The sequence below is a fragment of the Anser anser genome (assembly GCF_964211835.1).
Source record: "Anser anser genome assembly, contig: HAP1_SCAFFOLD_199, whole genome shotgun sequence".
NCBI lineage: Eukaryota > Metazoa > Chordata > Aves > Anseriformes > Anatidae > Anser > Anser anser.
The window spans coordinates 78,897-100,289 of record NW_028153989.1 but is presented as its reverse complement, the minus strand read 5'-3'; the positions used below and the strand labels follow the sequence as shown (position 1 = coordinate 100,289).

The 21,393-nt window shown below is 35.5% G+C and overlaps 2 pseudogenes across 2 annotated transcripts in view; both read left to right on the top strand.

Moving 5' to 3' along the window:
- LOC310891039 (adhesion G-protein coupled receptor V1-like) overlaps nt 1–14,137 on the top strand; it is a 72,534-nt pseudogene extending 58,397 nt beyond the window's left edge. The window contains exons 33-44 of the transcript in view: nt 637–816; nt 2,375–2,538; nt 4,172–4,265; nt 6,281–6,359; nt 6,849–6,987; nt 7,492–7,633; nt 8,120–8,382; nt 9,970–10,145; nt 10,987–11,111; nt 11,968–12,134; nt 12,220–12,363; nt 13,612–14,137. The product of the transcript in view is annotated as an adhesion G-protein coupled receptor V1-like (transcript). The remainder of the gene's footprint in view (nt 1–636; nt 817–2,374; nt 2,539–4,171; nt 4,266–6,280; nt 6,360–6,848; nt 6,988–7,491; nt 7,634–8,119; nt 8,383–9,969; nt 10,146–10,986; nt 11,112–11,967; nt 12,135–12,219; nt 12,364–13,611) is intronic.
- A 253-nt stretch (nt 14,138–14,390) lies between these two features.
- Nucleotides 14,391–21,393, top strand: part of LOC310891040 (adhesion G-protein coupled receptor V1-like) — a 75,751-nt pseudogene continuing 68,748 nt past the window's right edge. Inside the window, exons 1-5 of the transcript in view lie at nt 14,391–14,396; nt 14,739–14,843; nt 16,258–16,371; nt 19,259–19,824; nt 21,029–21,299. The product of the transcript in view is annotated as an adhesion G-protein coupled receptor V1-like (transcript). The remainder of the gene's footprint in view (nt 14,397–14,738; nt 14,844–16,257; nt 16,372–19,258; nt 19,825–21,028; nt 21,300–21,393) is intronic.

The following is a 21,393-nucleotide window of genomic DNA, read 5'->3' as shown; positions in this document are numbered from 1 at the left end:
GCTGCAGACTTACTGATCTGTCCCTGAATTCAAGGTGGTCAGAATATTTTATTCTTGCCATTAAAATTATAGTGAGAAAAGAAGCCTTAAACTGCATCCGTTCTGAAATACCTTTTTTCAAACTGAAATTAATGTCCAAACACCAAACTAACTTGACATGGATTGTGTTGCTGCGAGGTGCCTTATCAACTTCCGAGAGTCACTGTGGCCCAACGGGATGAGCAAAATTATTCATCAAAGCAATAGTTGGAAAACATATCAGTTTATTGATGTAATGATTGTGAAGTGGAATATAGTTTTAAGCTTTTGGAGGTACTTCCTGGGAAAATGGTTTATTTCCTTTTAAAATATAGGGAAGTTGATATTTGGCACTGGCCTGTTAAGTTTTCTTATTTTTTAATACATTTTTGTGACTTTGTACTTGGTATGCATAAAATTTCTGTTTCTATTTGTTATAGAATGTAAGTATATATATGTGTGTAGGTCCCACACCATCCACATACTTCAGTGAGCTTTGGTTTCGTGGTATTTGCATGGCTACTGAACGTTATTTAAATGTAATATTAACAATAATGTAAGACAAAAATATTAGTTGCATAACACTTCATTCACTGCAGTCCACTGATTCTCTTGCAGGAGTTTCTTCTACAGGTGCTGCTGTTTTGGATAGTCAAGGATATGAAGCTGTTCTAACAGTAGAAGCTAGTGATGAACCACATGGAATTTTGAATTTTGCTTCCACATCCAGGGTGGTTTTAATCCCAGAAGAAAACAAAACAATTCAGCTTTTTATTAACAGAGAATTTGGATCTCTAGGTCTGTATAACAACTCCAAGAGAAAGGAAGTTTTGTTTTGCTTATCATTAGGCAAATAAAAGCCATGATAATGAAAGTTTGGAAAAATCTTTGTTACAGTTGGTATTTTTTTCAGAACTTCTAAGCTTCTTTCTGCAGACTTGGAAACTAAATATTACTTATTACTAGAGTCATAATCCTCATTAATACAGCAAGGGATCTGAAAGCTGTAACAATCAGGTGGCTATTAAGGTTACCATATTTTTGTCTAATGAGTCTGTCTCAAAGCATTAGTCTCTTCAGAAAAAATAAAAAACATGAGAAAAGTGACATGTACACACATCCCACATATTTTTTCTCTGAATTTCAGGAAGTCAGCACCTTAGGAATGTCACATGGAAAAAGTTGTGTCCAGACCATTGAATTCAATTTATGTCTCCTCTGACAATTTCTGATTCCTCTTTGAATCAATTTATCCATTAACATCCTTTAAACTATATAGTATTCAATTCTACAATACAATAGTGTGCTTCATGAAAAAAAAAAATGAATCTTGTGTTTGTTGCCTGAAAATAGCAACTTATGTTGTGAGAAAACATGTATAATAATTTCCTATTTGCCTTTTTGGACTATATTTACACCTCGGTGATAATCTGGCTGTTTCTTTTGCCATACTTGTTTTGAAATGAAGTAACATTTACAGTGCTTTTCAAGATCTGGAGACACCAGAGAGTTTTAGAGACATTTTAATGACACTATTTTTCCATTTATTTTTTAATACCAGTCCATACTCTAGTGTACTCTTTGAACACTATTCAGTAAACTAATGTTTTAAGATAATTGTTCATAGTAAGTGCAAGATCTCTCACTGAATTAAAATAAGCATCGTTACTTATTTATTAATTAGGACTCTTTTATCTCTTACATTTTATTTCATATAGAGCAGCTTTTAATTTCATCTATCATTTTATTTCAGGTTCATACTCCTTATGTTTGCCACTTGACTTACCCTACCAGATTAGCGAGAGGTGGCTTTATTCTCAAAACTATAATGTATAACTTTTCTGCTTGGTAATATTTATCCATGTGTCCCCTAATTTTGTTCTCTATTGAAGTTTGTCAATCTACCCAGGAAAGTATCTAGATTTATTAATCTGTGTTTCCCAGCACTGTCTTTAGAGCCTTTCTTAGATATCTGTCATTCCCAAAAAGTGTCCTTGTTGCAAAAACTCATATTAATGGTACATGAGATGTCCCAGTTAGTCTTTCAGCAATTTCATATTTATGGTCCACAGAACTTCAAATTTCTGGATGCATTTGGACCCAATGATTTTTGAGTCCTATGCAGACAGACAAGTCAGCAAAGGTCAAATTGAAGGCATATTGATAACGGTAACAAAGGTACACTAGCTCCAATGTACTTTGGATAACTCTTTTAATCCTTCTGTTTTGCAGTTAGTCTTTTTATTTTGTGGATGAGAATTTGATCTCTTGTCTTTATCCATTCCAGTGAACATTATATAAGAACTGAAAAACAATTTTTTTTTTCTTTTTTTTTTTCTCCTCACAAATTAAACAGGTACTATCAATGTTACTTATGCCACAGTTACAGGATTGCTCACTGTAAGTAATCAGACAGAAGAGACTGTGGCTGAACCAGGAGCTGATTATGTACCTGCTTCTGGCTCACTGATTTTAGAAGAAGGAGAAACATCAGTTGCCATAAATATTACTATTCTAGAGGTAACCTCTAAACCCTTTAATTCTGTACTTTTCTGTATGATTTCAAAAGGGTAATATTTTGGGAACTAAAGCTTGCAGCCATTATTTGAAGCCCTGTGTTATATTTCACTATCATTTAGAAAGATGGTTTCAATCTTAATATTAAAATCACAAGGGATCAAATAGTCACAGAAAGCAGCTCTACCTCTGTCTAAAGGTAATAAAGTTGTCTCATTAAAACTTTACCAACTATCTAGTAGTATTTAGAACAGTGTGCTTCATGGCTGGCTACAGGCTCATACTTTTTCATTGCTGGAGATACATGCCTCTAAAATCGGTCAGTAATTTATTTGCAAGAATAGTTTAGCGTCACCACAGGATCTTTTTCATGATATATAATGTCTTACTTAATTCTTCCACGATAATCAGTTTCAGACCCAATAAAATTATTTCAGGAAAACAGAAAAATGAATTCTAGTGTCACAGTAATATTAGAGACTTGTTGTGTGATCCTTTTTGGTGACTTCTGTGGAAGTTTCTTAAAGGACAATGAGAAGAGGATGTACTGTATTTGTGTTTTGCAGGATGATATACTTCCCTATGTGTGGGGTCAGGCCGACAAATAGGGCCCTCCGTTCCCCTGAGGAGGGAGTCGCCTACAACAATCACCCTTCTTTCTTTCTTGGTGGAGGCAGTCCTGAGGCGTGGAGTCAACTTCCTCACCTCAGGCATCCTCCCGGGTAGGCTTCCTACCTCATCCTCACCCACCAGTCTCTCCAGCTCCAGGGCCTCAAACCTATTGTTCAAGGGCACCTGGGAAGGCGGCGCCGGAAGGGGAGGGCATCTCCTGCGAGGTCGAGCAGGGACCTGTCTCCATTCCTCCTCAACTCGCAGGTCCCCTCCCTCTGCCCGATGGCAACAGGGCAGGGGGTCCACCCCCCTTTGGGGCGTCTCACCCTGGTCCCTCTCCCTCCGGTCCTGCAGGGAGTCGCTCCACCAGTCTATCTCCCGCTCGCACTCCCTGATATCCCTCAGCCTCTGCACCTCCTCCTTAAGCTCCGCCACCATGCGGACCAGGTCGTCCACCTGCTCGCACCTCACGCAAGCAGTCTCCCTGCCTCCCGCCGATGGCAGCAAGAGGCTCAGACACTCCCCGCATCCGGAGACCTGAACTGCCGCATGTTTGGGCGGGCAGTCGGTCTGGGTGTGCACTGACTTCCTAGAGAAAGCACCGTGCCTGGTGGAGACCATTGTAGCCCAGCTGACGGGAGAGTGCCGTTAGAGGAATTGTCCCTAAGGGCGGGTGTGAGCGCTCCGCCCTCCCTGCCCGCCAACTGCCTCGCTAACTGCCGCGTCACTCCCCCCGCGTCACTCCCTGTTTGCCGGCCCTGGTCGCCGCGCTCCTGGTCGCTCGCGCTCCCTAAGGGCTGCCTTTGAACGGCCGGGGGGAGGAGCTGACGCTGACGCTGCTGGCCCCGCCTACGCCTCGTCAGCCTCCCTCACGAGGGCTGCCGGTGCCTGGCGGCTCCCTCACGTAGGCTCGGTGCCCGAAAAATAGCCCTGCCTGTCCCGATCCCGCGCTCCGCTGCAGCACGCGTCTGCCCCGGAGCCGGTCGCCTCGGCAAGGCGTGTTTTGCAGGATTGTGTTTTGCAGGATGATATACCAGAGGTGCAAGAATTCTTCTTGGTTAATTTAACTTCAGTGGAACTCATCATGAACCATTCAACGTCATCCCCACCTAAGCTAGGTAAAAACATCTTATAGCAAATTATTTTTACTTTTCCTTTTTAATGGTTTATATTATATTACCTTGGGAGATTACCATTATTCCTCTTACTTACCAACTATGCTGAGATGAGACATGGTTATTTAGAAGAAACATCATAGAATATGAAATAGATTTATTATTACACTTAATCTCTTGCTTTTTAAACTCTGGGAAAATTTAAATTAATTTTCGTAGAGGAGTTAGTAATTATCAGTTGGAAAGGACAATTATTTGAAAAGTTTATTGGTGATTTTTTCATCTGATTTTCATTTACAAACTACAAAATGGAAAAAAAAAAGTAAAAAAAAAACTTTATGTGGCTACTCTGCTCACTCTTTTAAAAAAGTCTGTTTTTATTCTTTTATCACTTTTAGGAAACATATTTTATGGTTTTCCTACTCTTGCAATGATCTTTATTATTTGCTTAGTCTGCTTCTCATTTTGCTTCTTCAGAATTCAGTAGAATAGTAGTCATTAGCTTTAAGAACTGTTGGATTATCCTGTGGTACTAAAGACTAGTTATATAATGTCAGACATCTTCTTTGACTCTTTTCCCTTTTCTTTGCATGCTTATAGAAGTGACTGAGTTAATTCGTTACAGATTGAAAGGTAACTTGCAAGACTCATTGCTGATTTGTGAATAGTTGAGTCTAAAATATGAAAGGAGTAGCATATAAGAATGAAAGATTCATCCAAACTAAACAGTGTTGTATAGTCTCACTTTCTCTTTGGCTGTCTCCTTGAACCATGACCATTTAACACTGATGTGACACTGCATTGGGTCAGCTTTACTTACAATGAGAAAATAATAGTTTTAAGTCATAAGGAAAAAATGTGTTCACATAACATGTCAGTGAATTCTTCTGGTAGAAGAAATAGCCTGACTCAAATACGTGTGTCCGCGTGTGTGTCTGTGAGCAAACTCTTACAGATCCTGGGTGAACAGATCTGACTTCAGGGTGACATGAGAAAATGCAGGAGTGAAGCAGAAATGTCTCTAATTGCCATTACTCCCTCAGGATTTGTAAACCTCAGTAACACTTCTGTTGTCTGTGTAGAGCTATTGCTCATCGTCATCTCTACCTCATAGTGACAGGCTTAGATTCATGGCAATAATCTTCTACTTTTGTTCAGTTTTATCTGAATTGATGGAAAAATGTATATGGATCTAAACATAATATACTTATGGCAGACTCGGTGAAGTCAATTTGGTTTTAGAAAGTAAGTTGAAGTTTATAAAAAGTAAACAAGTAAGTTAAGGTAGTTGTGTGGTGCGGTTGTCTGAAAAACAACAACCTATTTTCTGAGAAGTATTAAGTTTTGACTGTAAAGTTCTGGTCTCTGAAGTTAGTAGACTTTTCTGACATTAACCTATTATTTGGTGTTTTTCACACTGCAGTGTATTCAATTACGATTTCAGGCTAATTGTAAATACCTGTATGTCTTTATGGAGCAGTAGAATATTACAGTATGTGAACACCCCACAAATAAATTAATAGTTGTGTATTTGTAGTGAAATCTGAGGTGTGCCATTAGAATGTATGATGAGGCACTGAAGCACAAATAGAAGATGAAATGCTGAATCATTTATTATTCTTCCTCATTGTCTTTCTCATACTCAGAATGGCAAATGCAAAATATTGAATGTCATTGTAATAAACACTTATAGTGAAGACAAATTAAGATTCCATCGCAAATCTAGACTTTATTATTTTCTAATGTTTTATGTGCTGTTTAACTTTCTACATTTTCCTTAGTCTTTTTTTTTTTTATGCATTATTAAATATTACAGTGCTAATTCAAGACGCATTATTGCACTTCTAGTAGTAAGGACTCTTTCCAGTTATCTTGCCCACTCCCATTTTCTCCTACACATTTTTTGTAAAGACACTGTAATATTAGTACCGATTGAATAAATGCTTCTGTGATTCTTGAAAATCAAGAAAATTGATTTTATTGTTCTTTAATTTTTGTCTTTCTGTTTTGCCTTTTAGATGTGGAAGGTTTAGCTTCTCAAATTGTTATCGATGCTAATGATGGTGTAAGAGGAGTAATTGAATGGGAAGGTACCAAGTAAGTCTCATCTTCCTTGAAGAACTTACTGTGCCAATTAGTGATTGGTGTTGCCCATTTTCTTTCTAAAAGTAAAACTCCTGTTAAAAATAGGGCCATGTCTTTGAGATGGTAAAGTAATCATTCAATTCAGCTGAACTAGAAAGTGGGATTCCCACACTGAAAACAAAAATTCACTATTCATCTAATCAGAATTCTTTTACTTATTACTACTTTCACTGTTGTCCTTTTATATCACCAATTTGCCTAACCTCCCCAGCCTGCATCAACTCTTCCAGCCTCACCATTCATGTAAGCAAAAACCAAAACAAAACAAAACAAAAACCTCGTGTTACTTAATTCAATTTAGATAAGAGAAAAAAGGTAAAAAGGATGCGTTAGAGAACTATAATGTAGGGAATAATTCAGAGTGAAAATGTAATAAAAATGTACTATCTTTTTCAAAAGAACATAATCAGTGAACATTGAGAATTATTCTTTTTATTTTAGTTTTGAAGTTAGTGAATCTCATGGGAATCTGACAGTAATGGCTTACCGAAACAGAGGATCATATGGCAATGTGTCTGTATTTTTTTATGCCCAAAATTTGGAGGCCCAGCTGGGTTTGGATTTTAATGTAACCTCAAGGGTAAGAAGCAACTCTAAATCTAGTACTTTTTATTCTTTCAGCTTCCGTAAAAGAATATCTTCTTGATTATTCTGCAGAATGATCAGTAGTGATGCTAGATGTTTCAGCTTGTTTCAGTTGCTTTGGTAATCTAAATAGAATGAAATAAAAATATTCTTATTCTTACTATTTATTTCTTTTTTAAAAATATATTTTTTAATATAAAGCAAAATGTAAACTTTCAAACATCGATTTCAAATTTAATTTTGATTAGACATACAAACTTTTTCATAGACTATTTTTGCAACAGGACTTTCAAAATAAATTATTCTTTCTTGTCCTCATTCTGTAATGTGCTGAACCTTTATATTTCTGATTCAATCAGTTTATAAGGAACAGAGAATATGGCTCTTCCTATGCTTTCCCTTCCTTCCTATTTCACAGAATTCTGTTTACCGTAGTCAAAAATTTCTGTGTGATATTAACTGATGTAAGTATTCGGTGCTTTATGTGTTTCAACGCTAGACTCTTTTTTTTGCTGATGGAGAAAGGCATAAATCTGTTGATGTCATGATTTTTGATGATGAGATTCCTGAAGGTGATGAGAAGTTCCAGTTAATTTTAACAAATCCATCTCTGGGGCTGGAATTAGGGGAGAACACAACAGGTAAAACTTAGTTTTAATGTTCCATTTCTTTAGAATTCTGTGGCACACATTTTAATTCCACTTTTCTGAATAATCATATTTCAGAAAGCACCATTGTCCTGCTATGGTGAATCTTTATACTCCTTTGGAAGGTTCTGAAACATCCCTGTGAAATCTGTGCAATTAAAAAGTTTATATGTAAAGCAATGAATCAGAAAGCACGAAGATGAGTTTTTCAATGTGTACTACCTCACTGAACTGAGGTCTTTTTAGAGAGTTCATAATCCTTTTCTAGGAGAGACTATATTCTTCCTGTCTAGAGATCTTCCTAGTTAAAGTGAAATGCCTTCCCATTCTCTTCAGGTAATGTCATGGACACATAAGCATTATATACACACTAAAGGAAGAATGTATTTGTGTTTATGTTATGTATTATGTTACTATATATGTATATTTATATTTTACTATGTTAACCAAAGAATATTTTCATTATTTCTTTTTCAAAAGCTACAATTACTATACTTGCCAATGATGATGGCCATGGAGTTTTGTCATTCAATAACAGCAATCACTTCTTTCTGAGAGAGCAAACATCTATCCATTTGATGGAAAGTGTTGCAGTATTGAATATTATCAGAGAACCACCTCAGGGAATATTTGGCACTGTGACTGTTCAGTATCTTGTAAGTGAGATTAATTCTTCAGAGGCAACAATGGATTTGACCCCTTCTCAAGGATATATTGTGCTCGAAGAGGGAGTCAGGTTCAAGGTAATATGCTAGTTATTACCAGAGAAGTCTAGGAAGCTTTTTTTTTGGAAATATTGGAAAGATTTCAGAAATGTCTGTGCTTTATCTTCTGTTTATTTTTTCTACTTCTTTCATTCATAAAGTGAATTGAGTCATGAGCTGTGACTGATTTCCTGTTATTATCTGATGTGGAAGTGTGTGAAAATTAAATGGGCTCATCTTTAGGTGTTTCTTAGTTTGTAAGGGTTGAGGTAAATTGAAAACAGTACACTATAGATAACGTTCATGTGTGCTTTGGAACAGTTCTTTTTATGTAGTCAATCTATAGCTGAAATGCAAACTTACTTTAAATTAAAGTGATAATTTGCAAGCCTAATAGTTAAGATCAAAGTAAAAATCCCATTCTGTAATTTAACATTTTAGTTAGTCTGAACTAAACAGAATGTGCTGCAACAAATACAAAAAGTAGAACAGTTGTCTGTCTTAGGATTGGAAAATAACTTAAGTATTAAGCTCACTGCCTCTATACTGTCCTCACAAGAATGTCAGCTACAAAATGAACTAGCTTAAGTTTGTGAATCCTGACTCTTCTAAGGTTTAATCACAATTCGATTTATTTATTTTTGCCAGTAAAGCTGGTGAAGCTAGTGTTAGCATATTACAGGCAATAGGATAGAAACTGAGACAAACTTTTCTTGGAAACACTGGTTTTCAATTTCTGGCCTTTAGATGCATTTGGAATCACAATGCAGCAGATCTATAAGAAGTTGGAGCCTTCTTAATATAGTTGGTAAATATGGTTTATTGTGGAAATGAACAGAAATATAAAACATTGTAAATTTTGTATTATTTCCAAATGCATCATCACTAACTTTTTATTTTGTACAGCAAGGCTATGCGTACCTATGAAATTTTTTGCTTGTTTGAGTAGTGTGAAGGATGACAGTGAGCCCCAAATGAAAGTGAAGCACTTAGCTTTCTCTAGATTGCTCTTTGCTAGTTTGAGATTGCCTTTAGAAGACCTGATCTTCATCCACAGTGGTGTAGGAGAGGGAAAGAAGCATCGAGAGGAAAGAGTATTTCAAATCTCTCACTATTCTTGCTTTTTTTTTTTCCTTTTCCTTTTCTTTCTTGACAGCACCAGTAGTGAGATTACCCTGTTTCCCTGAAGATAGCTTAGCTGCCAACTAAAATAAATTAAAACCAACTTAACTGATTACACTTATAGCTGTGTTGTGAGTATAAACTACCCAAAAATGTATGGAATAAATAGAGAACAAAAGTATGAAATTAGGATCAAAAACTTCAGAGGATCATAGGATGAGAAAAGAAAGAAAAGAGAACAACAACAACGAAAAGTGAATATGCTCATCTTAGTGTTGCACCAATGGAGGCCACTAGATGGATGGCTTTAGAACCTCAGTCTGAACTCAGTCTGAGCTTGCCTCAATTCTGTCCTCTCCAGCTTCATGAGCTGCTCTTCTCCTGCTATGCTATCCAAAGCCTTATAGTGAAATAAATTTAAAAAAAAGGTAGCACATTCTGATAGAGCTGTGTCATCATCTGTTATCATGTCTCAATAACATTGTATGCTTGTTTTGTTATCAGACGCTGCATATTTCTGCGGTACTAGATGAAGAACCAGAAATGGATGAGCACTTCATTGTCACCCTGTTCAATCCAACTGGAGGAGCCAGACTAGGCACGAGAGTGGAAACTATGATTACAATATTACAAAACCAGGCTCCACTAGGGCTTTTCAGCATCTATACAGTTGGAAATAGGTACTTTACACTGATCAGTAAAAAGGAGATAGTTGCTCATACTCCAAAGAGATAATATTTCTCTACAATTTTGTTTTTGATGGATCGCATTAAAGAAATTCAGCAACCCAATTTGTAAATCTGTAACTTTGAAAGGTATTGTGAAATACTATTACTGCTAAACAAAAGAGTAGAAAAATGCATAAAAAGGACTATTCATAATCCAAAATTTCAATTTATTTATTATTATTTTTCTTTATAAACTAATACTTCACTAGTGCCTACATATTCCACTGATAGTATTCCATGTTAAAAGTTCCAAACCTCATATCAGTGTCCAGGAAGTCATACGTTTTATAATTTACTTTCATTTTTAAACCTGTAAAAAATATACTTTCACTGAAGGCTGTTTTTCAGAAGCAAGTGACACATATGGACTGCCATTTTTAAAAACCATTCAGCTGAAACCATACAGATTAAATAAATTTACTATTTAAATAAAAAATGTATGTATGCTATTTTATTAATACATTGATATTTAGAGTTAATAATTTATATTAATATTTAATAATAATATTATCTAAACATTTATTACGTGAATTTAATATACTTAAATTTCAGTCTGTTTAAAGATTTTGTTGAATTGCCTATGATTTTGCATGATTGTAGTAAGGATCATTGGGAAACCCTAATTAATGTAGCTACCAGTCCATCAGATACTGAAACCTGTTATTAATATTTTCTTTTTATTTCTGTTGTATATTCTGCATCTGGAATTGTACAGTAAAAATCTTATTTTTATTACAGCAATGAATATACTATAAAATAATTTTTTCCTTATTTTTATGATTCTCACATTTAGGACAAATTTCATCATAATTGAAGAAGCCAACACTACAGCTTATTTGAAAGTTTCACGGAGTAATGGGCTTAACGTTTCTGTGAGCGTTGAGTGGGAGACATCATCAGATACTGCATTTGGCATCAGTACGTTCACTTTACAGAGAATGTCCACTGCTTTTGTAGAAGTGGAGATAGTAAGAGAGTAGCCAAGCATACAGGAGATGTAGCTTGGGAATGTAAATTCAAGTATTCAGACACAATTCAGTTAATATTTTCCTATGTAAGATTTAGTAGATAAAATACTTTAGCTGCTTAAGAATCACCTTGTCATCAGCCACTTCTGCCAGTTTCAGTAATCTCTATTTCTGTCTTTGCTGCTAATATGAACATTATTGTCACTAGCCATTTATTTATTTATTTATTTGTGTGTGTGTAATAAAATTTGTTCCGTACTACTTGTAACTCAGGATCTTTCTAACACAGTATAAATGACATGTGACATGCAAGAGTCTAGCTCCTGGAGTTTAGTTCTGACAAGACGGTGCTTAGGGACCGTCTTGGAATAAAAACATGAACATGTTGTAAATGGGGAACAAAACATGAACATTTTGTAATTTGTCTTTTTTTTTTTTTCTTTACTACTTGCTATCTAGCTAATTCTCTTGTTAGCTAAATTCCAAGATCAATTATTATGAGTCAGACTCAAATTGCCTATATGTCTTCCATGTGCAGTTGTAATGAATGAAAAATACATTTACTGCTTAACTCTCATTATATCCTTAGCATTGTAACATTTCTATGTATTTATATACACTTATAACAAATACTAAGACACAACTTCATCATTTCTCATACTAGGTCTGGCTTTGGGAGGTAAATAATGGGAATGGGGTTAGAAAAGATCTCAAGAGTAATATAATAGTAAATAGTGTTTTTATTTTATTTTATTTTATTTTATTTTATTTTATTTTATTTTATTTTATTTTTTACTATATTGCAGGGGGTGGTATCAGTGTCCTATCTGTCTTGCAAAGTTTTGTGGAAGAATCAGCATCTGGTTGGTGTTTCTTTACCTCAAGAGAAATCCTGTACGGTGTTCTGTTGCGTATGCCTCCAGCTTTGTTTTCTACTGTCTACCAGTGGAAAGGAGTATTTGTTCCTGTTGAGGTAAATGTTTGTTTTTGAACACCAGACATGCTAGTTAATAAGGAATTTAAGTCACAATCTTACTTTTTTTTTATTCTTCTTGCAGAATTTCAGTATGTGGAATCCTACAAGTTGTGTGTCTTTCCAAATTGGAGCCTCTTCCTACCTTGTGGTTACTCATGGAGGAGCCACACAGGGAGCTTCTAACAACAGTGTGTATGCATTCATGGCTGGACACAGATTGTTGTGGGTAAATCGATTTTAATTTTAAAATCTTAAAATAGTACGGGTTGGCAAGGACCAAGGGAGGTCCTCCAGTCTGGCCATGTTTTAGAAAAAAGCACTCTGTGTGACAAGAGTTAGTTTTGTGTCCTAAAATACTACATAACTTCAGTGATGTAAGTTTGTCATAGTTAGTTGTTTACATTGTTTGTATTTTTTATATATTTACATTTGAGGGTGCAGGGAGGATTACCTGGGAATCACAGAATCACAGAATTGTCTAGGTAGGAAGAGACCTCCAAAATCACCTAGTCCAACCTCTGACCTAACATTAACAAGTCCTTCACTAAACCATATCACTAAGCTGAACATCTAAACGTCTCTTAAAGACCTCCAGGGATGGTGACTCAACCACTTCCCTGGGCAGCCCATTCCAATGCCTAACAACCCTTTCGGTAAAGAAGTTTTTCCTAACATCCAACCTAAACCTCCCCTGGCGCAACTTTAGCCCATTCCCCCTTGTCCTGTCACCAGGCACGTGGGAGAACAGACCAACCCCCACCTCTCTACAGCCTCCTTTAAGGTACCTGTAGAGTGCGATAAGGTCGCCCCTGAGCCTCCTCTTCTCCAGGCTGAACAACCCCAGCTCCCTCAGCCGCTCCTCATAAGACTTGTTCTCCAGACCCCTCACCAGCTTCGTTGCCTTTCTCTGGACTCGCTCGAGCACGTCCATGTCCTTCCTGTAGCAAGGGGCCCAAAGCTGAACACAGTACTCGAGGTGTGGCCTCACCAGAGCCGAGTACAGGGGCACAATCACTTCCCTAGCCCTGCTGGCCACGCTGCTTCTTATACAGGCCAGGATGCTGTTGGCCTTCTTGGCCACCTGGGCACACTGCTGGCTCATATTCAGCCGACTATCAACCAATACTCCCAGGTCCCTCTCGGCCAGGCAGCTTTCCAACCACTCATCTCCCAGCCTGTAGCTCTGCTTGGAAGTGGGGGAAGAAATTCTCAAGCAATCAAGTCATAGAACATTTTCTGGAAAATGTATGATAAGTTATGTTAATTCTGTAAATTAGTTGCTTATATATATATATATATATATATATATAAAATATAAAGTTTTAAAAGCTATTTCATGTATAGTTTTATACATAATTTTGGAATTCTTAACATTCTATGCGTACTTTTTCTCACTATATACAATGTAATATAAAATGTATTTGTTTATATACATATGTAGATAAACATAGTCACCCTCATATTTCCCTTGCAGATACAGACTCTTTCTGTTCTGGATACCAGACGTGTGAAACATTTTGCAGTGGAGGAAGAAGACTATTTGATTATTGTGAGTCACACAAACAGTTCCAGTTCCATCCAGGTTTGAATATTCTTCAGTCTTCTCTGGCTTTAATGTGGGTAGTTTGCTTATTTCTGAAAGGATAATGAAAGGAAGTAAATCTATAAGCATGTATTTCTGACATATTATTTTTGTTTCTATTGGAAATTTATAACAGTTAAAATTCCAGACTTGTTTGGATGTATAAATACTCTCTACCTGAGTGTACAATTTACATCTGGTTTGTTTTTATTGCTACTGTTATTTCAGTTTTGAAATGTAGCATGTAAACAAAGAAGTAGCTTCTGAATATAAACCTGTTCCTCTGAAGAGCAGGCACAGCTTCTTGCAGTAGGGTTAATTACCAATTACTGAGGGAACATTGTCATAATATATGCATTTTATAACACCCTCTGGGATAAGATGCTGTTGTTACTCCAGCAGATGATATTTGCAATAATACAGAGGTTGTATTAGTAGAACGAGTAGCTATGCCTTATTGACAGCATTCTGACAATATAATTTTGTATAGGACTTCTCTGAAAAAACATAAGAACATAAGAAAATGTTAGAGCCACAGTACTAAGCCAAGCTGCTTCTGGGATTTGTGGATATCTTCAAAATCTGTTACCTACAATAGCCTAAAAAAGTGACCAGTGACCTAAATGATTGTCCTGAGTACATTTATAGCTAGCTATCTAATAAACGACTTCATGATGGTGAAAACCTATTTTTAATGGGTGTAGGAGCTCCTAAAAATACCAGTGATGATATGTCAGTGCTTTGTGTATGTTGACTATGTTCATTTACAGAAACAAACAAACAACAACAACAACAAAAACACACAAATTGCATTACGTGATACATTTTTATCTGAAATCTTTTAAGGTTTTCATTAGCTGAACTAATTGGTTGCTAGGAAATGTATGCCATCAGTGGACTGGTTTGCGGATTGGATTAACTTGTCTGTGGGAGTTTGATATTTCTATGGTAACAGTTTCTTCATTCTGCTGTGATATTTGATCTGTGTCTGATTGTCTGTTCCTTTTCTTCCTCATTAGTCTGCCTTAATCACAGTGAATGAGCCCAGGGGCAGAAATGAATTTGTGCCGCTCACTCTAATTAGAGAGAGGGGAACCTATGGGACGGTCGTCATAACTTTTGAGGTGAGTTTATCCAAAAGACTTCATACAGTAGTCTGTTGGATTAAACTGAGAGGCTGTAATCATAATTTATTGAAGTGTTTGCAAAAGGGGAAGAAGGACAAAATACCTACATCTACATTAGGTAGATCTGTTTCATAAAAGGGATTCATATTAACCGTCATATAGAAAATACTGTAATTATCTGACTGTTTAATTGACTGTTTAATGTTAAGAGGTACTAGAGAAAACCGAGTATATTCTGTCATTTAGAAAGGTACGTGAGGCAACATCAGTATGTATTACTAGAAAATAATGCATATTAAGTATGTAAGAAGTGTCTTATCTAAGTTTTTTTAATTTTTTTAAAAAATATTTATTTTACATACAAATATTCAAGTGAGTCTTTAATGATTATCCCAACTTTGAACTGTGAGTGCTCAGGATTTGGTGAATTTCTGTATCTATAATCATCTGTATCTTGATCTCTATCTTGAATCCCCTGCAAATGAAGCTTTTGAAATAATTAATCATGTTGAATACTTATCCTGTTATTTACATATGTGATTTGAATGTGATACAATTACTGACTTCATTGCTTTCTTTTTCTTATCTAGCTCAGACTCTATTATTTACTTTAAAATTATATATAAAATCTTTCATATAGATATTTCTGTACTAGTTGCCTGGTCCTATAGGGTAAGGCTTTAATCTAGACCTCAAAGCTTTAGTCTAGACCTGTCAAAACCAGAAAAGCTTTGCACTGGATTTTATTAATACTAAATATAGCATGAATAGTTAAAGTACTGAATATGATTCTCTGTGCAATTTTTTGCAAATATGTTTGTTTTAAGGTACAGTAAATCTTACTCTCTGGACAATTACTTAGGTCTGTCTCACATCATTATATATGTATGTTGAAAAATAATTTACAAAATGTTCTAAAACCAAAAAATCCCATATGACCTTTAAGAGGCTTTGTAGTATTTTGAGTTTGACTGTTAAATTTAGTATCTTTAATATCACAAGTTAAGATAGAAGGGACACAAAACCAGTAAGTACTATTACTTTGTCTTGGAATTTATTATGAAATACTATTGATTCAAACTGAATTTGCATGAATATCCTTTCTGTAATATGAAAGAGTCAGTTATGCATCAGAATATACTAAAGACTCCCCATAGGCCTATATGGAAGTAGTTTTCTTCCTCTTATTCTGGAAATACGGGATTTCTTCAGAGTGGTTGTTCTGACTTACACTGTCTGCCAGAAAAGAGCAGATTTTCACAACTGAATGTTCATGTAAGTTGTAAGTTGGAGATGGCTGAACAGATAGTCATTTGTTATGCAAGTCACACTGCATATTGGTTATTGTACTTGCACTGGATTTGTATTCCTGCTTTATAGACTTCTCATCAGACAAATCAATTCTTTGCAGATAAAAGATGGTCCAAACCCAGCTGAAGAAGACCTAAGTCCAGCTAAGGGAAATATTACATTCACACCTGGGAGATCAAAGCTGATTTATAATTTAACAGTGCTTGATGATCAGGTAGGAACAAGCTGACTTCATCTTAGGCTTTGATACGTAGAAGGTTAACTGAAGTTCTGGAAAGACTTAGAGTAATAAGTTACAAAAAGGCTTGGCTTAAATAAGGTTAAAAGCAGTTCTATTTGATGAAGTGATGTTAAATTTTGGCTCTCTGGTCTATTATTTTTACTCTTTCCAAGCTCCCTCTTTAATTCTCATCAGTGAATAGTTTTAGTTTATGTGCATATCCTGGCTGAGCAGACATGTTATCTTTGTCACTAAAGAAAGAATATTACACATTGAAGATTCACAGGGAAAAGGCAGATTCAAAAATATTTTTTGTCGTTGTTTGTTTGTGGTTTTTTTTTTTCAAATATGTTTCAGGGTAGAAACATATTTGAAAAAATCCTAAAAATAGATGAGATTCCTGAAACAAACATGCAGTCTTGTGGAAAGCATGAATACTAGGTGATAATTAACATTTTTCTGTTTTCAGATTGGCCAATTGAAAAAAAAAAACAACACACACACAAAAAAACCAAACCAAAACAAAAAAAAAACACAACATAACTCATAGGTTGTGAGGCTTTCTTTTTATCTCAGAGTAAACAAAACATTCTTCTAATTTGCAACTTGTGATTTTCCTTTTTTCTTACCTGCACTTTTCTTTTGTGTTTTTCTTTTCCTTTATAATAAGCTTAAGAGGGAAAACTGAGACATCAAAATAAGTATATATGATGCAAAACAACTTAGTAAGAAATTCATAAGAAAACAATAATGGTGAAAGGTGTGTGTCTCAGAAGTGAGCACAGAACTGTAAAGCAGCTTGTTTCCTTTTTACTCTTAGTTATAAAAAATGTCCTTCCACATTTCTACTGATACTCTAGTGTTAAGAGGCTGTGCCAACCTGGGGTGCTGAAGTGTAGAAACATCTCTTTCCAATTCAATGTAATATTTCAGTGACTTACACACAGAAATAAATTATTAGGGTCTTTTCTCTTGGGAGGATGTGATTTTATTTATTTTTATTCTGAGAAATGCTCTCAAACTTCTGTTTCTAAAAGTTTGATCTGTATTTGGTGTGTCTAGTCAACGTCTTTCCACTCTTTGAAAGTCTTTCACAAGTGTATGTGAAAGATGAATTTTGCACAAAAACCTTTATTGATGATGATGATGATAGAGTTCACAAGAATCCAGTAACACTACTGTCAGAACTTAATTTGAGCTTTTAGGATCTGAGTTAGGGAAACCAATGAAACAAGTATTTTTCTGAATTGTGCAGCCTTACAGAAGGTAGGGGACTGCAGTTCTGATTTCCACAGCTCTGCATTTATAGTACTTTTCCTGTGCAGGTTTCCTTTTTAAGTATAATTGCAACTTTAAGAGAAAATTAAAGAGGCAAGGCAGCACTGGAAATCATTTATACTATTATATTCGAAGTTTGACTCATGTATTTATTGGTCAATCATGATGTAATTGAAAGCTCCACAATGCCTTATTTATGTAGGATACTAAGATTTTATCTGCAACTAAAATGGCATGTACGTTCTGACTGTCAAATGCGTATTTTTGTACTGCAAGACAGTATATGAACTAGTGAACTAAAACAAGCGTAAGTTAACATCAATTTTAATAAGATAAAATAGGAAATAGTAGTGTAGGAGAGAGGTGACAGAGAGCTTGCAAATCTCACGCTGGAAAAAAAAACAAACAACCTGCATCAGTCAATAATATTATGCAAGTTTAAGTGCCACAAGTCAAACAAGGGACAAAATTGGCCTCAGCTACAAAGACAGCGGCGTGCATACCCTTTGTGCCCTGAAACAGGATCTAAGGGTGGCCAATTAACAAATGTGTAAAAAGAGAAGAAATATTGGACCACAAGGAATTCTGAACTTTTTTTGCTCAGTAAACAGAACTACATGGAAAGGATTCATCAGCCCTATAACAAAGCAATGCCATTAGTAACACATAAGCAATTTTGTTGTGGAATTTATCTCAGAAGCAAATAATACTGTTTTTTCTGAGAGTCCACAACAAGAATGAGATGTGAGGATCTTATGTAATATTTAAATATTTCCTTCTAATCTCTCTGTATTAATAAAATAATGATATTTTCCAGTTAAACAGACTTAGCCTATCAAGACTGGGGAATAAAATGTAATAATATAAAGTAAAAAATATTAAATTCTGCAATTCAAGGCTTATAAACCCTTCTTTTTTGTCTGCTGCATCAGTTATTAGAGACTAAAGAGCTAAAACTAAAGTGCAGTTCTAAACAAACCACATGTAGAAATGCCAAAGTCTAATTAATAGATAAGCATCAGCAAGCACCTTCTCAGAGCTGTGACTGAAGCTGTGCTGGGAATGTGAGTCTGTCTGAAAGTAGGAACTGTTCTTTTTCCCGTTGAATAGGAACAAAAGGGCCAAGGTAGGTTGTGTTCATATGTTGTTCCTCTGTTCTTTCAGGCATGCATAGATGTAAAATGGTGTTAACATCAGCAAATAAAGATGTCAGACTAAATAACTGTCAGGAACACTTGTGTCCAAGCAGAGCAACTTCCACAAGTTGAGTTAGGATCTCCTCACACTCTCTAGTTGGAAAGATAGAGCTTCATCTGATTCTTGCCTAGTTTTTGTTTGCCCTTTTTTTTTTTTGTCTTTTCCCACTTTTTCATATTTCCATAGCATAGAAGTATGTCTTAGAAAATGGAAACATTCAATTTTGAGAAGGGATTTTCAAAGTTGCAAGCGAGTTTCTTTTTGCCTGTTTATTTTAATGTGAAAAGGGTTGTAATGTTTGTATTATTTCCCTTTATTGCTAAATATACATAACATATTTCTAAGTAAGTGTTCTGCATATATTTGAAATGGGACTTACACCCTGTTGCTACTATTATTTTTCCAGATACCTGAAAATGATGAATTGTTTGTTGTTCATCTCAGGAGTGTGGAGGGAGGGGCTGAAATCAACACCACAAGGAATTCTGTTCAGATTAATATTAAGAAAAATGACAGCCCTGTGCGATTTGCTCAGAGCACTTACATGGTGCCTGAGGAAGTCGAAATGCTCACAATTCAAGTGATTCGTGGTAAGGATGACAGTGGAAAATTAATTGGACCTGATGAATGTGAAGTCTCCGTCAGTTACACCATCATAACTGGGAATTCAACAGCACACGCGCAGCTCAATTTAGACTTCCTAGATCTTCAGCCAAATACAACTATTGTCTTCACACCTCTAGTTCATGAAGTATATATGAAATTCAAGATCCTTGATGATGCCATACCAGAAATTGCTGAGACCTTCCAAATTATGCTCCTTAAGGACACGTTACAGGGAGATGCTGTTTTGGTTAATCCATCTGTTGTTCACGTCACCATCCAACCAAATGATAAACCCTATGGAGTGCTTTCAATCAACAGTATCCTGTTTACTCAAACTGTTATCATTGATGAAGACCAAATTTCAAGGTACTACAGATCTTCAAACAGTATCTCGTCATGTTAAGGGATTTGTTTGGCACTGTAAAGCATCCTTAGGATTTCACTGACAGTAATTATAAAATCAGTAGTGAAAAATTAATATAGAAATCACCTACTGTGTAATTATTATAAACGATATAGAATTTTCAAGGGAGAAAATGTCTAATTATGCAGAAGTATTTTAATATTTATGAACTATATATGAGAACTGTAAATATTTAATGACATTATCAAAATACTGAAAAACCCTTAATCTAAAAGATGGATCAGTGAAGTTGTGATGCGGCCACACACCCATTCATACAAGTGGAAAATATATTTCAGGCTTCCTTTCCCAGTAAATCTTTGTCTATACTGTATTTAAAGTCAGTCTCTGGTTAAAAAATGGTGGTGAGTGTCTTCTGTGAAGTACTGAATACCCATAGACTTCCAAAAAAGTTAAATACATGTAATTTTACAGATAAATTAAAAACAAATCTCCACACAAATCTTTACAAGCAGAACTAATATCTATACAATATTGCCAGTTTTAGTAAAAATGTCCACTGCTAGCTAGTGATGGTGGTTCATCCCCAGAGAAAGAGGTAATGTATCAACCTATGATTTTATGAACAATTTCTAGTATGTAGAGCCCAGCACTTCAATATTCACTTTTTTTTTTTTCTTTCTTATACACAGATACAGGAAACGTGACATTTCCATAATCACAAATATTGATAAATTATATTTCAGTGCATAGGCAAATAGTTGAGTCACTTTATTTTAAATAAAATCATTATTTAAACACTCATGCCTGACAATTGTATTTTGATATAGTCCATAAAACAGTGTAGAAATTTAGTTGAGAAAAAGTTTTCTGAAATTTAACATCTTTCCTGAGAAAAAATATAAACATGCCAACTTTCCTCTTCTCAGTATCTTTCTTACTGTAAACAAAATAAATTTTAACTAATGTCTTTAGATATATTACTCATGTCTTTATGTATATTATCTCATGAATAAGCAACCTGAGAAAAGTCTACTTCTGTGGTATGATTTCACAAATTTTAAGTCCTGACTCAAATGTCAGTAGCAGCAGTTAATATCGATTCCACTGAAGTCAGTATAAATCTTCCAGGGAACAGATAGCTAAGTAAACCGATATTAATTATAATTGCATGTTACAGATTTTTATTTTCATTCAAAACCACAGGTTTGAAGGGATCACGATCGTAAGAAATGGTGGAACACATGGAAATGTTTCTGTGACCTGGGTCATAACTCGAAATAGCAGTGATCTGTCACCTGTGACTGCAGACCTTGTTCCAGAGACCGGGGAGATACATTTTGATCAAGGACAGATGCTGGTCACACTTTCACTGACCATTATTGATGATAACATACCAGAAGAAGCAGAGCCCTATCTTCTGAAGCTCTTAGCTCATACAATACAGGGAGGCGCAGAAGTCAGCGAACCATCTGAGGTAAGTTTGATTTCAGAACTTGTTTTGAGGAGGTGATAGATAATAATTAGGGAGTAGGATTAGGATTAGGATCCACCAGTTTTGGTGGATTGGC